Below are 15,550 nucleotides of genomic sequence, written 5' to 3' on the forward strand. Positions count from 1 at the left end.
GAGAAAGGAAGAGACAGAGAGAGGAAGAGACATAGAGAGAGAAGAGACAGAGAGAGGAGAAGAGACAGAGAGAGAGGAAGAGACAGAGAGAAAGGAAGAGACAGAGAGAGGAAGAGAGAGAGAGAGAGGAAGAGACAGAGAGAGGAGAAGAGACAGAGAGAGAGGAAGAGACAGAGAGAGAGGAAGAGACAGAGAGAGAGGAAGAGACAGAGAGAGGAAGAGACAGAGAGAGAGGAAGAGACAGAGAGAGGAAGAGACAGAGAGAGGAAGAGACAGAGAGACGAAGAGACAGAGAGGAAGAGACAGAGAGGAAGAGACAGAGAGAGGAAGAGACAGAGAGAGGAAGAGACAGAGAGGAAGAGACAGAGAGAGGAAGAGACAGAGAGAGGAAGAGACAGAGAGAGGAAGAGAGAGAGAGAAGAAGAGACAGAGAGAGGAAGAGACAGAGAGAGGAAGAGACAGAGAGAGAGGAAGAGACAGAGAGAGGAAGAGACAGAGAGAGGAAGAGACAGAGAGAGGAAGAGACAGAGAGAAGAAGAGACAGAGAGAGGAAGAGACAGAGAGAGGAAGAGACAGAGAGAGAGGAAGAGACAGAGAGAGGAAGAGACAGAGAGAGGAAGAGACAGAGAGAGGAAGAGACAGAGAGAGGAAGAGAGAGAGAGAGAAGAAGAGACAGAGAGAGGAAGAGACAGAGAGAGGAAGAGACAGAGAGAGAGGAAGAGACAGAGAGAGGAAAAGACAGAGAGGAAGAGACAGAGAGAGGAAGAGACAGAGAGAGGAAGAGACAGAGAGAGGAAGAGACAGAGAGAGGAAGAGACAGAGAGGAAGAGACAGAGATAGAGAGAGGAAGAGACAGAGAGGAAGAGACAGAGAGAGAGGAAGAGACAGAGAGAGAGGAAGAGACAGAGAGGAAGAGACAGAGAGAGGAAGAGACAGAGAGAGGAAGAGACAGAGAGGAAGAGACAGAGAGAGAGAGAGGAAGAGACAGAGAGGAAGAGACAGAGAGAGAGGAAGAGACAGAGAGAGAGGAAGAGACAGACAGAGGAAGAGACAGACAGAGGAAGAGACAGAGAGAGGAAGAGACAGAGAGAGGAAGAGACAGAGAGAGGAAGAGACAGAGAGAGAGAGGAAGAGACAGAGAGAGGAAGAGACAGAGAGAGAGAGAGGAAGAGACAGAGAGAGAGGAAGAGACAGAGAGGAAGAGACAGAGAGAGAGGAAGAGACAGAGAGAGGGAGAGACAGAGAGAGAGGAAGAGACAGAGAGAGGAAGAGACAGAGAGAGAGGAAGAGACAGAGAGGAAGAGACAGAGAGAGGGAGAGACAGAGAGAGGGAGAGACAGAGAGGAAGAGACCGAGAGAGGAAGAGACAGAGAGGAAGAGACAGAGAGAGAAGAAGAGACAGAGAGAGAGGAAGAGACAGACAGAGAGGAAGAGACAGAGAGAAGAAGAGACAGAGAGAAGAAGAGACAGAGAGAAGAAGAGACAGAGAGAGGAAGAGACAGAGAGAGAGGAATAGACAGAGAGAGGAAGAGACAGAGAGAGGAAGAGACACAGAGAGGAAGAGACAGAGAGAGGAAGAGACAGAGAGAGGAAGAGACACAGAGAGGAAGAGACAGAGAGAGGAAGAGAGAGAGAGGTAGAGACAGAGAGAGGAAGAGACAGAGAGAAGAAGAGACAGAGAGAGGAAGAGACAGAGAGAGAGGAATAGACAGAGAGAGGAAGAGACAGAGAGAGAGGAAGAGACAGAGAGAGGAAGAGACAGAGAGAGGAAGAGACAGAGAGAGGAAGAGACAGAGAGAGAGGAAGAGACAGAGAGAGGAAGAGACAGAGAGAGAGGAAGAGACAGAGAGAGAGGAAGAGACAGAGAGAGGAAGAGACAGAGAGAGAAGAGACAGAGAGAGGAAGAGACAGAGAGAGGAAGAGACAGAGAGAGGAAGAGACAGAGAGAGGAAGAGACAGAGAGAGGAAGAGACAGAGAGAGAAGAGACAGAGAGAGGAAGAGACAGAGAGAGGAAGAGACAGAGAGAGGAAGAGACAGAGAGAGGAAGAGACAGAGAGAGGAAGAGACAGAGAGAGGAAGAGACAGAGAGAGGAAGAGACAGAGAGAGGAAGAGACAGAGAGAGGAAGAGACAGAGAGAGGAAGAGACAGAGAGAGAAAGAGACAGAGAGAGGAAGAGACAGAGAGAGGAAGAGACAGAGAGAGGAAGAGACAGAGAGAGGAAGAGACAGAGAGAGGAAGAGACAGAGAGAGGAAGAGACAGAGAGGAAGAGACAGAGAGAGGAAGAGACAGAGACAGAGGAAGAGACAGAGAGAGGAAGAGACAGAGAGAGGAAGAGACAGAGAGAGGAAGAGACAGAGAGAGAGGAAGAGACAGAGAGAGGAAGAGACAGAGAGAGGAAGAGACAGAGAGAGGAAGAGACAGAGAGAGGAAGAGACAGAGAGAGAGAAAGAGACAGAGAGAGGGGAAGAGACAGAGAGAGAGGAAGAGACAGAGAGAGGAAGAGACAGAGAGAGGAAGAGACAGAGAGAGGAAGAGACAGAGAGAGAGGAAGAGACAGAGAGAGGAAGAGACAGAGAGAGGAAGAGACAGAGAGAGGAAGAGACAGAGAGAGAGGAAGAGACAGAGAGAGAGGAAGAGACAGAGAGAGAGGAAGAGACAGAGAGAGGAAGAGACAGAGAGAGGAAGAGACAGAGAGAGAGGAAGAGACAGAGAGAGAGGAAGAGACAGAGAGAGGAAGAGACAGAGAGAGAGGAAGAGACAGAGAGAGGAAGAGACAGAGAGAGAGGAAGAGACAGAGAGGAAGAGACAGAGAGAGGAAGAGACAGAGAGAAAGAGACAGAGAGAAAGAGACAGAGAGAAAGAGACAGAGAGAGGAAGAGACAGAGAGGAAGAGACAGAGAGAGGAAGAGACAGAGAGAGGAAGAGACAGAGAGGAAGAGACAGAGAGAGAGAGAAGAGACAGAGAGAGGAAGAGACAGAGAGAGAGGAAGAGACAGAGAGAGGAAGAGACAGAGAGGAAGAGACAGAGAGAGAGGAAGAGACAGAGAGGAAGAGACAGAGAGAGGAAGAGACAGAGAGAAAGAGACAGAGAGAGGAAGAGACAGAGAGAGGAAGAGACAGAGAGAGGAAGAGACAGAGAGGAAGAGACAGAGAGGAAGAGACAGAGAGAGAAGAGACAGAGAGGAAGAGACAGAGAGAGAAGAGACAGAGAGAGGAAGAGACAGAGAGAGGAAGAGACAGAGAGAGAGGAAGAGACAGAGAGGAAGAGACAGAGAGAGGAAGAGACAGAGAGAGAGGAAGAGACAGAGAGAGGAAGAGACAGAGAGAGAGGAAGAGACAGAGAGAGGAAGAGACAGAGAGGAAGAGACAGAGAGAGGAAGAGACAGAGAGAGGAAGAGACAGAGAGGAAGAGACAGAGAGAGAGGAAGAGACAGAGAGGAAGAGACAGAGAGAGGAAGAGACAGAGAGGAAGAGACAGAGAGAGGAAGAGACAGAGAGAGGAAGAGACAGAGAGAGGAAGAGACAGAGAGAGGAAGAGACAGAGAGAGGAAGAGACAGAGAGAGGAAGAGACAGAGAGGAAGAGACAGAGAGAGGAAGAGACAGAGAGAGGAAGAGACAGAGAGAGGAAGAGACAGAGAGAGAAGAGACAGAGAGAGGAAGAGACAGAGAGGAAGAGACAGAGAGAGGAAGAGACAGAGAGAGGAAGAGACAGAGAGGAAGAGACAGAGAGAGAGGAAGAGACAGAGAGGAAGAGACAGAGAGGAAGAGACAGAGAGGAAGAGACAGAGAGAGGAAGAGACAGAGAGAGGAAGAGAGAGAGGAAGAGAGAGAGAGGAAGAGACAGAGAGAGGAAGAGACAGAGAGAGGAAGAGACAGAGAGATGAAGAGACAGAGGAAGAGACAGAGAGAGGAAGAGACAGAGAGAGAAGAAGAGACAGGAGAGAAGAAGAGACAGAGAGAGGAAGAGAGAGAGAGGAAGAGACAGAGAGAGGAAGAGACAGAGAGAAGAAGAGACAGAGAGAAGAAGAGACAGAGAGAAGAAGAGAGAGAGAGGAAGAGACAGAGAGAGGAAGAGACAGAGAGAAGAAGAGACAGAGAGAAGAAGAGACAGAGAGGAAGAGACAGAGAGAGGAAGAGACAGAGAGAGAGGAAGAGACAGAGGGAGGAAGAGACAGAGGGAGGAAGAGACAGAGAGAAGAAAAGACAGAGAGAGGAAGAGACAGAGAGGAAAAGACAGAGGGAGGAAGAGACAGAGAGAGGAAGAGACAGAGAGAGGAAGAGACAGAGAGAGAGGAAGAGACAGAGAGAGGAAGAGACAGAGAGAGAGGAAAAGACAGAGAGAGGAAGAGACAGAGAGAGGAAGAGACAGAGAGAAGAAGAGACAGAGAGAGGAAGAGAGAGAGAGAGGAAAAGACAGAGAGGAAGAGACAGAGAGAAGAAGAGACAGAGAGAGGAAGAGAGAGAGAGGAAGAGACAGAGAGAAAGAGACAGAGAGAGGAAAAGACAGAGAGAGGAAGAGACAGAGAGAGGAAGAGAGAGAGTAAGAGACAGAGAGAAGAAGAGACAGAGAGAGGAAGAGACAGAGAGAGGAAGAGACAGAGAGAGAGGAAAAGACAGAGAGAGAGGAAAAGACAGAGAGGAAGAGACAGAGAGAAGAAGAGACAGAGAGAGGAAGAGACAGAGAGGAAGAGACAGAGAGAGAGGAAGAGACAGAGAGAGAGGAAGAGACAGAGAGAGAGGAGAGACAGAGAGAGGAAGAGACAGAGAGAGAGGAAGAGACAGAGAGAGGAAGAGACAGAGGAAGAGACAGAGAGAGGAAGAGACAGAGAGAGGAAGAGACAGAGAGAGGAAGAGACAGAGAGAGGAAGAGACAGAGAGAGAGGAAGAGACAGAGAGGAAGAGACAGAGAGGAAGAGACAGAGAGAGAGGAAGAGACAGAGGAAGAGACAGAGAGAGGAAGAGACAGAGAGAGGAAGAGACAGAGAGAGGAAGAGACAGAGAGAGGAAGGAGACAGAGAGAGGAAGAGACAGAGAGAGGAAGAGACAGAGAGAGAGGAAGAGACAGAGAGAGGAAGAGACAGAGAGAGGAAGAGACAGAGAGAGGAAGAGACATAGAGAGAGAAGAGACAGAGAGAGGAGAAGAGACAGAGAGAGAGGAAGAGACAGAGAGAAAGGAAGAGACAGAGAGAGGAAGAGAGAGAGAGAGAGGAAGAGACAGAGAGAGGAGAAGAGACAGAGAGAGAGGAAGAGACAGAGAGAGAGGAAGAGACAGAGAGAGAGGAAGAGACAGAGAGAGGAAGAGACAGAGAGAGAGGAAGAGACAGAGAGAGGAAGAGACAGAGAGAGGAAGAGACAGAGAGAGGAAGAGACAGAGAGGAAGAGACAGAGAGGAAGAGACAGAGAGAGGAAGAGACAGAGAGAGGAAGAGACAGAGAGGAAGAGACAGAGAGAGGAAGAGACAGAGAGAGGAAGAGACAGAGAGAGGAAGAGAGAGAGAGAAGAAGAGACAGAGAGGAAGAGACAGAGAGAGGAAGAGACAGAGAGAGAGGAAGAGACAGAGAGAGGAAGAGACAGAGAGAGGAAGAGACAGAGAGAGGAAGAGACAGAGAGAAGAAGAGACAGAGAGAGGAAGAGACAGAGAGAGGAAGAGACAGAGAGAGAGGAAGAGACAGAGAGAGGAAGAGACAGAGAGAGAGGAAGAGACAGAGAGAGGAAGAGACAGAGAGAGGAAGAGAGAGAGAGAGAAGAAGAGACAGAGAGAGGAAGAGACAGAGAGAGGAAGAGACAGAGAGAGGAAGAGACAGAGAGAGAGGAAGAGACAGAGAGAGGAAGAGACAGAGAGAGGAAGAGACAGAGAGAGGAAGAGACAGAGAGAGGAAGAGACAGAGAGAGGAAGAGACAGAAGAGAAGAAGAGACAGAGAGAGGAAGAGACAGAGAGAGGAAGAGACAGAGAGAGAGGAAGAGACAGAGAGAGGAAGAGACAGAGAGAGAGGAAGAGACAGAGAGAGGAAGAGACAGAGAGAGGAAGAGAGAGAGGAAGAGACAGAGAGAGAGGAAGAGACAGAGAGAGAGGAAGAGACAGAGAGGAAGAGACAGAGAGAGGGAGAGACAGAGAGAGGGAGAGACAGAGAGGAAGAGACCGAGAGAGGAAGAGACAGAGAGGAAGAGACAGAGAGAGAAGAAGAGACAGAGAGAGAGGAAGAGACAGACAGAGAGGAAGAGACAGAGAGAAGAAGAGACAGAGAGAGGAAGAGACAGAGAGAAGAAGAGACAGAGAGAGGAAGAGACAGAGAGAGAGGAATAGACAGAGAGAGGAAGAGACAGAGAGAGGAAGAGACACAGAGAGGAAGAGACAGAGAGAGGAAGAGACAGAGAGAGGAAGAGACACAGAGAGGAAGAGACAGAGAGAGGAAGAGAGAGAGAGGTAGAGACAGAGAGAGGAAGAGACAGAGAGAAGAAGAGACAGAGAGAGGAAGAGACAGAGAGAGAGGAATAGACAGAGAGAGGGAAGAGACAGAGAGAGAGGAAGAGACAGAGAGAGGAAGAGACAGAGAGAGGAAGAGACAGAGAGAGGAAGAGACAGAGAGAGAGGAAGAGACAGAGAGAGGAAGAGACAGAGAGAGGAAGAGACAGAGAGAGAAGAGACAGAGAGAGGAAGAGACAGAGAGAGGAAGAGACAGAGAGAGGAAGAGACAGAGAGAGGAAGAGACAGAGAGAGGGAAGAGACAGAGAGAGGAAGAGACAGAGAGAGAAGAGACAGAGAGAGGAAGAGACAGAGAGAGGAAGAGACAGAGAGAGGAAGAGACAGAGAGAGGAAGAGACAGAGAGAGAAGAGACAGAGAGAGGAAGAGACAGAGAGAGGAAGAGACAGAGAGAGGAAGAGACAGAGAGAGGAAGAGACAGAGAGAGGAAGAGACAGAGAGAGGAAGAGACAGAGAGAGAAAGAGACAGAGAGAGGAAGAGACAGAGAGAGGAAGAGACAGAGAGAGAGGAAGAGACAGAGAGAGGAAGAGACAGAGAGAGGAAGAGACAGAGAGAGAGGAAGAGACAGAGAGAGGAAGAGAGAGAGAGAGGAAGAGACAGAGAGAGGAAGAGACAGAGAGAGGAAGAGACAGAGAGAGGAAGAGACAGAGAGAGGAAGAGACAGAGAGAGGAAGAGACAGAGAGAGGAAGAGACAGAGAGAGGAAGAGACAGAGAGAGGAAGAGACAGAGAGGAAGAGACAGAGAGAGGAAGAGACAGAGACAGAGGAAGAGACAGAGAGAGGAAGAGACAGAGAGAGGAAGAGACAGAGAGAGGAAGAGACAGAGAGAGAGGAAGAGACAGAGAGAGGAAGAGACAGAGAGAGGAAGAGACAGAGAGAGGAAGAGACAGAGAGAGGAAGAGACAGAGAGGGAGAAAGAGACAGAGAGAGGGGAAGAGACAGGAGAGAGAGGAAGAGACAGAGAGAGGAAGAGACAGAGAGAGGAAGAGACAGAGAGAGGAAGAGACAGAGAGAGAGGAAGAGACAGAGAGAGGAAGAGACAGAGAGAGGAAGAGACAGAGAGAGGAAGAGACAGAGAGAGAGGAAGAGACAGAGAGAGAGGAAGAGACAGAGAGAGAGGAAGAGACAGAGAGAGGAAGAGACAGAGAGAGAGGAAGAGACAGAGAGAGGAAGAGACAGAGAGGAAGAGACAGAGAGAGAGGAAGAGACAGAGAGGAAGAGACAGAGAGAGGAAGAGACAGAGAGAAAGAGACAGAGAGAGGAAGAGACAGAGAGAGGAAGAGACAGAGAGGAAGAGACAGAGAGAGGAAGAGACAGAGAGGAAGAGACAGAGAGGAAGAGACAGAGAGAGAGAGAAGAGACAGAGAGAGGAAGAGACAGAGAGAGAGGAAGAGACAGAGAGAGGAAGAGACAGAGAGGAAGAGACAGAGAGAGAGGAAGAGACAGAGAGGAAGAGACAGAGAGAGGAAGAGACAGAGAGAAAGAGACAGAGAGAGGAAGAGACAGAGAGAGGAAGAGACAGAGAGAGGAAGAGACAGAGAGGAAGAGACAGAGAGGAAGAGACAGAGAGGGAAGAGACAGAGAGAGAAGAGACAGAGAGAGGAAGAGACAGAGAGAGGAAGAGACAGAGAGAGAGGAAGAGACAGAGAGGAGAGACAGAGAGAGGAAGAGACAGAGAGAGAGGAAGAGACAGAGAGAGGAAGAGACAGAGAGAGAGGAAGAGACAGAGAGAGGAAGAGACAGAGAGGAAGAGACAGAGAGAGGAAGAGACAGAGAGAAGAGACAGAGAGAGAGGAAGAGACAGAGAGAGGAAGAGACAGAGAGGAAGAGACAGAGAGAGGAAGAGACAGAGAGAGGAAGAGACAGAGAGAGGAAGAGACAGAGAGAGGAAGAGACAGAGAGAGGAAGAGACAGAGAGAGGAAGAGACAGAGAGAGGAAGAGACAGAGAGGAAGAGACAGAGAGAGGAAGAGACAGAGAGAGGAAGAGACAGAGAGAGGAAGAGACAGAGAGAGAAGAGACAGAGAGAGGAAGAGACAGAGAGGAAGAGACAGAGAGAGGAAGAGACAGAGAGAGGAAGAGACAGAGAGGAAGAGACAGAGAGAGAGGAAGAGACAGAGAGGAAGAGACAGAGAGGAAGAGACAGAGAGGAAGAGACAGAGAGAGGAAGAGACAGAGAGAGGAAGAGAGAGAGAGGAAGAGAGAGAGAGAAGAGACAGAGAGAGGAAGAGACAGAGAGAGGAAGAGACAGAGAGATGAAGAGACAGAGGAAGAGACAGAGAGAGAAGAAGAGACAGAGAGAAGAAGAGACAGAGAGAGGAAGAGAGAGAGAGGAAGAGACAGAGAGAGGAAGAGACAGAGAGAAGAAGAGACAGAGAGAAGAAGAGACAGAGAGAAGAAGAGACAGAGAGAAGAAGAGAGAGAGAGGAAGAGACAGAGAGAGGAAGAGACAGAGAGAAGAAGAGACAGAGAGAAGAAGAGACAGAGAGAAGAAGAGACAGAGAGGAAGAGACAGAGAGAGGAAGAGACAGAGAGAGAGGAAGAGACAGAGGGAGGAAGAGACAGAGGGAGGAAGAGACAGAGAGAAGAAAGACAGAGAGAGGAAGAGACAGAGAGGGAAAAGACAGAGGGAGGAAGAGACAGAGAGAGGAAGAGACAGAGAGAGGAAGAGACAGAGAGAGAGGAAGAGACAGAGAGAGGAAGAGACAGAGAGAGAGGAAAAGACAGAGAGAGGAAGAGACAGAGAGAGGAAGAGACAGAGAGAAGAAGAGACAGAGAGAGGAAGAGAGAGAGAGAGAGGAAAAGACAGAGAGGAAGAGACAGAGAGAAGAAGAGACAGAGAGAAGAAGAGACAGAGAGAGGAAGAGAGAGAGAGGAAGAGACAGAGAGAAAGAGACAGAGAGAGGAAAAGACAGAGAGAGGAAGAGACAGAGAGAGGAAGAGAGAGAGTAAGAGACAGAGAGAAGAAGAGACAGAGAGAGGAAGAGACAGAGAGAGGAAGAGACAGAGAGAGAGGAAAAGACAGAGAGAGAGGAAAAGGACAGAGAGGAAGAGACAGAGAGAAGAAGAGACAGAGAGAGGAAGAGACAGAGAGGAAGAGACAGAGAGAGAGGAAGAGACAGAGAGAGGAAGAGACAGAGAGAGAGGAAGAGACAGAGAGAGGAAGAGACAGAGGAAGAGACAGAGAGAGGAAGAGACAGAGAGAGGAAGAGACAGAGAGAGGAAGAGACAGAGAGAGGAAGAGACAGAGAGAGAGGAAGAGACAGAGAGGAAGAGACAGAGAGAGAGGAAGAGACAGAGGAAGAGACAGAGAGAGGAAGAGACAGAGAGAGGAAGAGACAGAGAGAGGAAGAGACAGAGAGAGAGGAAGAGACAGAGAGGAAGAGACAGAGAAAGAGGAAGAGACAGAGAGGAAGAGACAGAGGGAGGAAGAGACAGAGAGAGGAAGAGACAGAGAGAGAGGAAGAGACAGAGAGAGGAAGAGACAGAGAGAGAGGAAGAGACAGAGAGGAAGAGACAGAGAGAGGAAGAGACAGAGAGAGAAGAGACAGAGAGAGGAAGAGACAGAGAGAGGAAGAGACAGAGAGAGGAAGAGACAGAGAGAGAGGAAGAGACAGAGAGAGAAGAGACAGAGAGAGGAAGAGACAGAGAGAGAGGAAGAGACAGAGAGAGAAAGAGACAGAGAGAGAGGAAGAGACAGAGAGAGAGAGGAAGAGACAGAGAGAGAGGAAGAGACAGAGAGAGGAAGAGACAGAGAGAGAGGAAGAGACAGAGAGAGGAAGAGACAGAGAGGAAGAGACAGAGAGAGGAAGAGACAGAGAGAGAGGAAGAGACAGAGAGAGAGAGGAAGAGACAGAGAGAGAGGAAGAGACAGAGAGATGAAGAGACAGAGGAAGAGACAGAGAGAGGAAGAGACAGAGAGAGGAAGAGACAGAGAGGAAGAGACAGAGAGAGGAAGAGACAGAGAGAGGAAGAGACAGAGAGAGGAAGAGACAGAGAGAGAGGAAGAGACAGAGAGGAAGAGACAGAGAGAGGAAGAGACAGAGAGAGAGGAAGAGACAGAGAGAGGAAGAGACAGAGAGAGAGGAAGAGACAGAGAGAGGAAGAGACAGAGAGGAAGAGACAGAGAGAGGAAGAGACAGAGAGAGGAAGAGACAAAGAGGAAGAGACAGAGAGAGAGGAAGAGACAGAGAGGAAGAGACAGAGAGAGGAAGAGACAGAGAGGAAGAGACAGAGAGAGGAAGAGACAGAGAGAGGAAGAGACAGAGAGAGGAAGAGACAGAGAGAGGAAGAGACAGAGAGAGGAAGAGACAGAGAAAGGAAGAGACAGAGAGGAAGAGATAGAGAGAGGAAGAGACAGAGAGAGGAAGAGACAGAGAGAGGAAGAGACAGAGAGAGAAGAGACAGAGAGAGGAAGAGACAGAGAGGAAGAGACAGAGAGAGGAAGAGACAGAGAGAGGAATAGACAGAGAGGAAGAGACAGAGAGAGAGGAAGAGACAGAGAGGAAGAGACAGAGAGGAAGAGACAGAGAGGAAGAGACAAAGAGGAAGAGACAGAGAGAGGAAGAGACAGAGAGAGGAAGAGAGAGAGGAAGAGGAGAGAGAGGAAGAGACAGAGAGAGGAAGAGACAGAGAGAGGAAGAGACAGAGAGATGAAGAGACAGAGGAAGAGACAGAGAGAGGAAGAGACAGAGAGAGAAGAAGAGACAGAGAGAAGAAGAGACAGAGAGAGGAAGAGAGAGAGAGGAAGAGACAGAGAGAGGAAGAGACAGAGAGAAGAAGAGACAGAGAGAAGAAGAGACAGAGAGAAGAAGAGAGAGAGAGGAAGAGACAGAGAGAGGAAGAGACAGAGAGAAGAAGAGACAGAGAGAAGAAGAGACAGAGAGAAGAAGAGACAGAGAGGAAGAGACAGAGAGAGGAAGAGACAGAGAGAGAGGAAGAGACAGAGGGAGGAAGAGACAGAGGGAGGAAGAGACAGAGAGAAGAAAAGACAGAGAGAGGAAGAGACAGAGAGGAAAAGACAGAGAGAGGAAGAGACAGGAGAGAGGAAGAGACAGAGAGAGGAAGAGACAGAGAGAGAGGAAGAGACAGAGAGAGGAAGAGACAGAGAGAGAGGAAAAGACAGAGAGAGGAAGAGACAGAGAGAGGAAGAGACAGAGAGAAGAAGAGACAGAGAGAGGAAGAGAGAGAGAGGAAAAGACAGAGAGGAAGAGACAGAGAGAAGAAGAGACAGAGAGAAGAAGAGACAGAGAGAGGAAGAGAGAGAGAGGAAGAGACAGAGAGAGAAAGAGACAGAGAGAGGAAAAGACAGAGAGAGGAAGAGACAGAGAGAGGAAGAGAGAGAGTAAGAGACAGAGAGAAGAAGAGACAGAGAGAGGAAGAGACAGAGAGAGGAAGAGACAGAGAGAGAGGAAAAGACAGAGAGAGAGGAAAAGACAGAGAGGAAGAGACAGAGAGAAGAAGAGACAGAGAGAGGAAGAGACAGAGAGGAAGAGACAGAGAGAGGAAGAGACAGGAGAGAGGAAGAGACAGAGAGAGAGGAAGAGACAGAGAGTGGAAGAGACAGAGGAAGAGACAGAGAGAGAAAGAGACAGAGAGAGGAAAAGACAGAGAGAGGAAGAGACAGAGAGAGGAAGAGAGAGAGTAAGAGACAGAGAGAAGAAGAGACAGAGAGAGGAAGAGACAGAGAGGAAGAGACAGAGAGAGAGGAAAAGACAGAGAGAGAGGAAAAGACAGAGAGGAAGAGACAGAGAGAGGAAGAGACAGAGAGAGGAAGAGACAGAGAGAGGAAGAGACAGAGAGAGAGGAAGAGACAGAGAGGAAGAGACAGAGAGAGAGGAAGAGACAGAGAGAGGAAGAGACAGAGAGAGGAAGAGACAGAGAGAGAGGAAGAGACAGAGAGAGGAAGAGACAGAGGAAGAGACAGAGAGAGGAAGAGACAGAGAGAGGAAGAGACAGAGAGAGGAAGAGACAGAGAGAGAGGAAGAGACAGAGAGGAAGAGACAGAGAGAGAGGAAGGGACAGAGAGGAAGAGACAGAGAGAGAGGAAGAGACAGAGAGGAAGAGACAGAGAGAGGAAGAGACAGAGAGAGAGGAAGAGACAGAGAGGAAGAGACAGAGAGAGAGGAAGAGACAGAGAGGAAGAGACAGAGAGAGGAAGAGACAGAGAGAGAAGAGACAGAGAGAGGAAGAGACAGAGAGAGGAAGAGACAGAGAGAGAAGAGACAGAGAGAGGAAGAGACAGAGAGAGAGGAAGAGACAGAGAGAGAGGAAGAGACAGAGAGAGGAAGAGACAGAGAGAGGAAGAGACAGAGAGAGAGGAAGAGACAGAGAGAGAAAGAGACAGAGAGAGAGGAAGAGACAGAGAGAGAGAGGAAGAGACAGAGAGAGAGGAAGAGACAGAGAGAGGAAGAGACAGAGAGAGAGGAAGAGACAGAGAGAGGAAGAGACAGAGAGGAAGAGACAGAGAGAGGAAGAGACAGAGAGAGAAGAGACAGAGAGAGGAAGAGACAGAGAGAGAGGAAGAGACAGAGAGGAAGAGACAGAGAGAGAGAGACAGAGAGAGGAAGAGACAGAGAGAGGAAGAGACAGAGAGAGGAAGAGACAGAGAGAGAGGAAGAGACAGAGAGAGGAAGAGACAGAGAGGAAGAGACAGAGAGAGGAAGAGACAGAGAGAGAAGAGACAGAGAGAGGAAGAGACCGAGAGAGGAAGAGACAGAGAGAGAGGAAGAGACAGAGAGAGGAAGAGACAGAGAGAGAGGAAGAGACAGAGAGGAAGAGACAGAGAGAGAGGAAGAGACAGAGAGGAAGAGACAGAGAGAAAGAGACAGAGAGAGGAAGAGAGAGAGAGGAAGAGACAGAGAGAGGAAGAGACAGAGAGGAAGAGACAGAGAGAGGAAGAGACAGAGAGGAAGAGACAGAGAGGAAGAGACAGAGAGAGGAAGAGACAGAGAGAGAAGAGACAGAGAGAGGAAGAGACAGAGAGAGGAAGAGACAGAGAGAGAGGAAGAGACAGAGAGGAAGAGACAGAGAGAGGAAGAGACAGAGAGAGGAAGAGACAGAGAGAGAGGAAGAGACAGAGAGAGGAAGAGACAGAGAGAGAGGAAGAGACAGAGAGAGGAAGAGACAGAGAGGAAGAGACAGAGAGAGGAAGAGACAGAGAGAGACAGAGAGAGGAAAAGACAGAGAGGAAGAGACAGAGAGAGAGGAAGAGACAGAGAGGAAGAGACAGAGAGAGGAAGAGACAGAGAGAGGAAGAGACAGAGAGAGGAAGAGACAGAGAGGAAGAGACAGAGAGAGGAAGAGACAGAGAGAGGAAGAGACAGAGAGAGGAAGAGACAGAGAGAGGAAGAGACAGAGAGAGGAAGAGACAGAGAGAAAGAGACAGAGAGAGGAAGAGACAGAGAGAGGAAGAGACAGAGAAAGGAAGAGACAGAGAGAGAGGAAGAGACAGAGAGGAAGAGACAGAGAGGAAGAGACAGAGAGGAAGAGACAGAGAGAGGAAGAGACAGAGAGAGGAAGAGAGAGAGAGGAAGAGAGAGAGAGGAAGAGAGAGAGAGGAAGAGACAGAGAGAGGAAGAGACAGAGAGAGGAAGAGACAGAGAGAGGAAGAGACAGAGAGATGAAGAGACAGAGGAAGAGACAGAGAGAGAGGAAGAGACAGAGAGAGGAAGAGACAGAGAGAGAAGAAGAGACAGAGAGAAGAAGAGACAGAGAGAGGAAGAGAGAGAGAGGAAGAGACAGAGAGAGGAAGAGACAGAGAGAAGAAGAGACAGAGAGAAGAAGAGAGAGAGAGGAAGAGACAGAGAGAGGAAGAGACAGAGAGAAGAAGAGACAGAGAGAAGAAGAGACAGAGAGAAGAAGAGACAGAGAGAGGAAGAGACAGAGAGAGGAAGAGACAGAGAGAGAGGAAGAGACAGAGGGAGGAAGAGACAGAGGGAGGAAGAGACAGAGAGAAGAAAAGACAGAGAGACGAAGAGACAGAGAGGAAAAGACAGAGAGAGGAAGAGACAGAGAGAGGAGAGACAGAGAGAGGAAGAGACAGAGAGAGGAAGAGACAGAGAGAGAGGAAGAGACAGAGAGAGGAAGAGACAGAGGAGAGGAAGAGACAGAGAGAGAGGAAAAAGACAGAGAGGAAGAGACAGAGAGAAGAAGAGACAGAGAGAGGAAGAGACAGAGAGAGAGGAAAAGACAGAGAGGAAGAGACAGAGAGAAGAAGAGACAGAGAGAAGAAGAGACAGAGAGAGGAAGAGAGAGAGAGAAGAGACAGAGAGAGAAAGAGACAGAGAGAGGAAAAGACAGAGAAAGGAAGAGACAGAGAGAGGAAAAGACAGAGAGGAAGAGACAGAGAGAGGAAGGAGAAAGAGAGAGGAAAAGACAGAGAGAGGAGAGAAAGAGAGAGGAAAAGACAGAGAGAGGAAGAGAAAGAGAGAGGAAAAAGACAGAGAGAGGAAGAGACAGAGAGAGGAAGAGACAGAGAGGAAGAGACAGAGAGAGGAAGAGACAGAGAGAGGAAAAGACAGAGAGAGGAAGAGACAGAGAGGAAGAGACAGAGAAAGGAAGAGACAGAGAGAGAGGAAAAGACAGAGAGAAGAAGAGACAGAGAGAGGAAGAGACAGAGAGGAAGAGACAGAGAGGAAGAGACAGAGAGAGGAAGAGACAGAGAGAGAAGAGACTGAGAGAGGAAGAGACAGAGAGGAAGAGACAGAGAGAGGAAGAGACAGAGAGAGGAAGAGACAGAGAGAGGAAGAGACAGAGAGGAAGAGACAGACAGAGAGGAAGAGACAGAGAGAGAGGAAGAGACAGAGAGGAAGAGACAGAGAGGAAGAGACAGAGAGGAAGAGACAGAGGAGGAAGAGAACAGAGAGGAAGAGACAGAGAGAGGAAGAGACAGAGAGAGAGGAAGAGACAGAGGGAGGAAGAGACAGAGGGAGGAAGAGACAGAGAGAAGAAAAGACAGAGAGAGGAAGAGACAGAGAGGAAAAGACAGAGAGGAAGAGACAGAGAGAGGAAGAGACAGAGAGAGGAAGAGACAGAGAGAGGAAGAGACAGAGAGAGAGGAAG

This window comes from Anomaloglossus baeobatrachus, unplaced genomic scaffold (genome assembly GCF_048569485.1).
Source record: "Anomaloglossus baeobatrachus isolate aAnoBae1 unplaced genomic scaffold, aAnoBae1.hap1 Scaffold_142, whole genome shotgun sequence".
NCBI lineage: Eukaryota > Metazoa > Chordata > Amphibia > Anura > Aromobatidae > Anomaloglossus > Anomaloglossus baeobatrachus.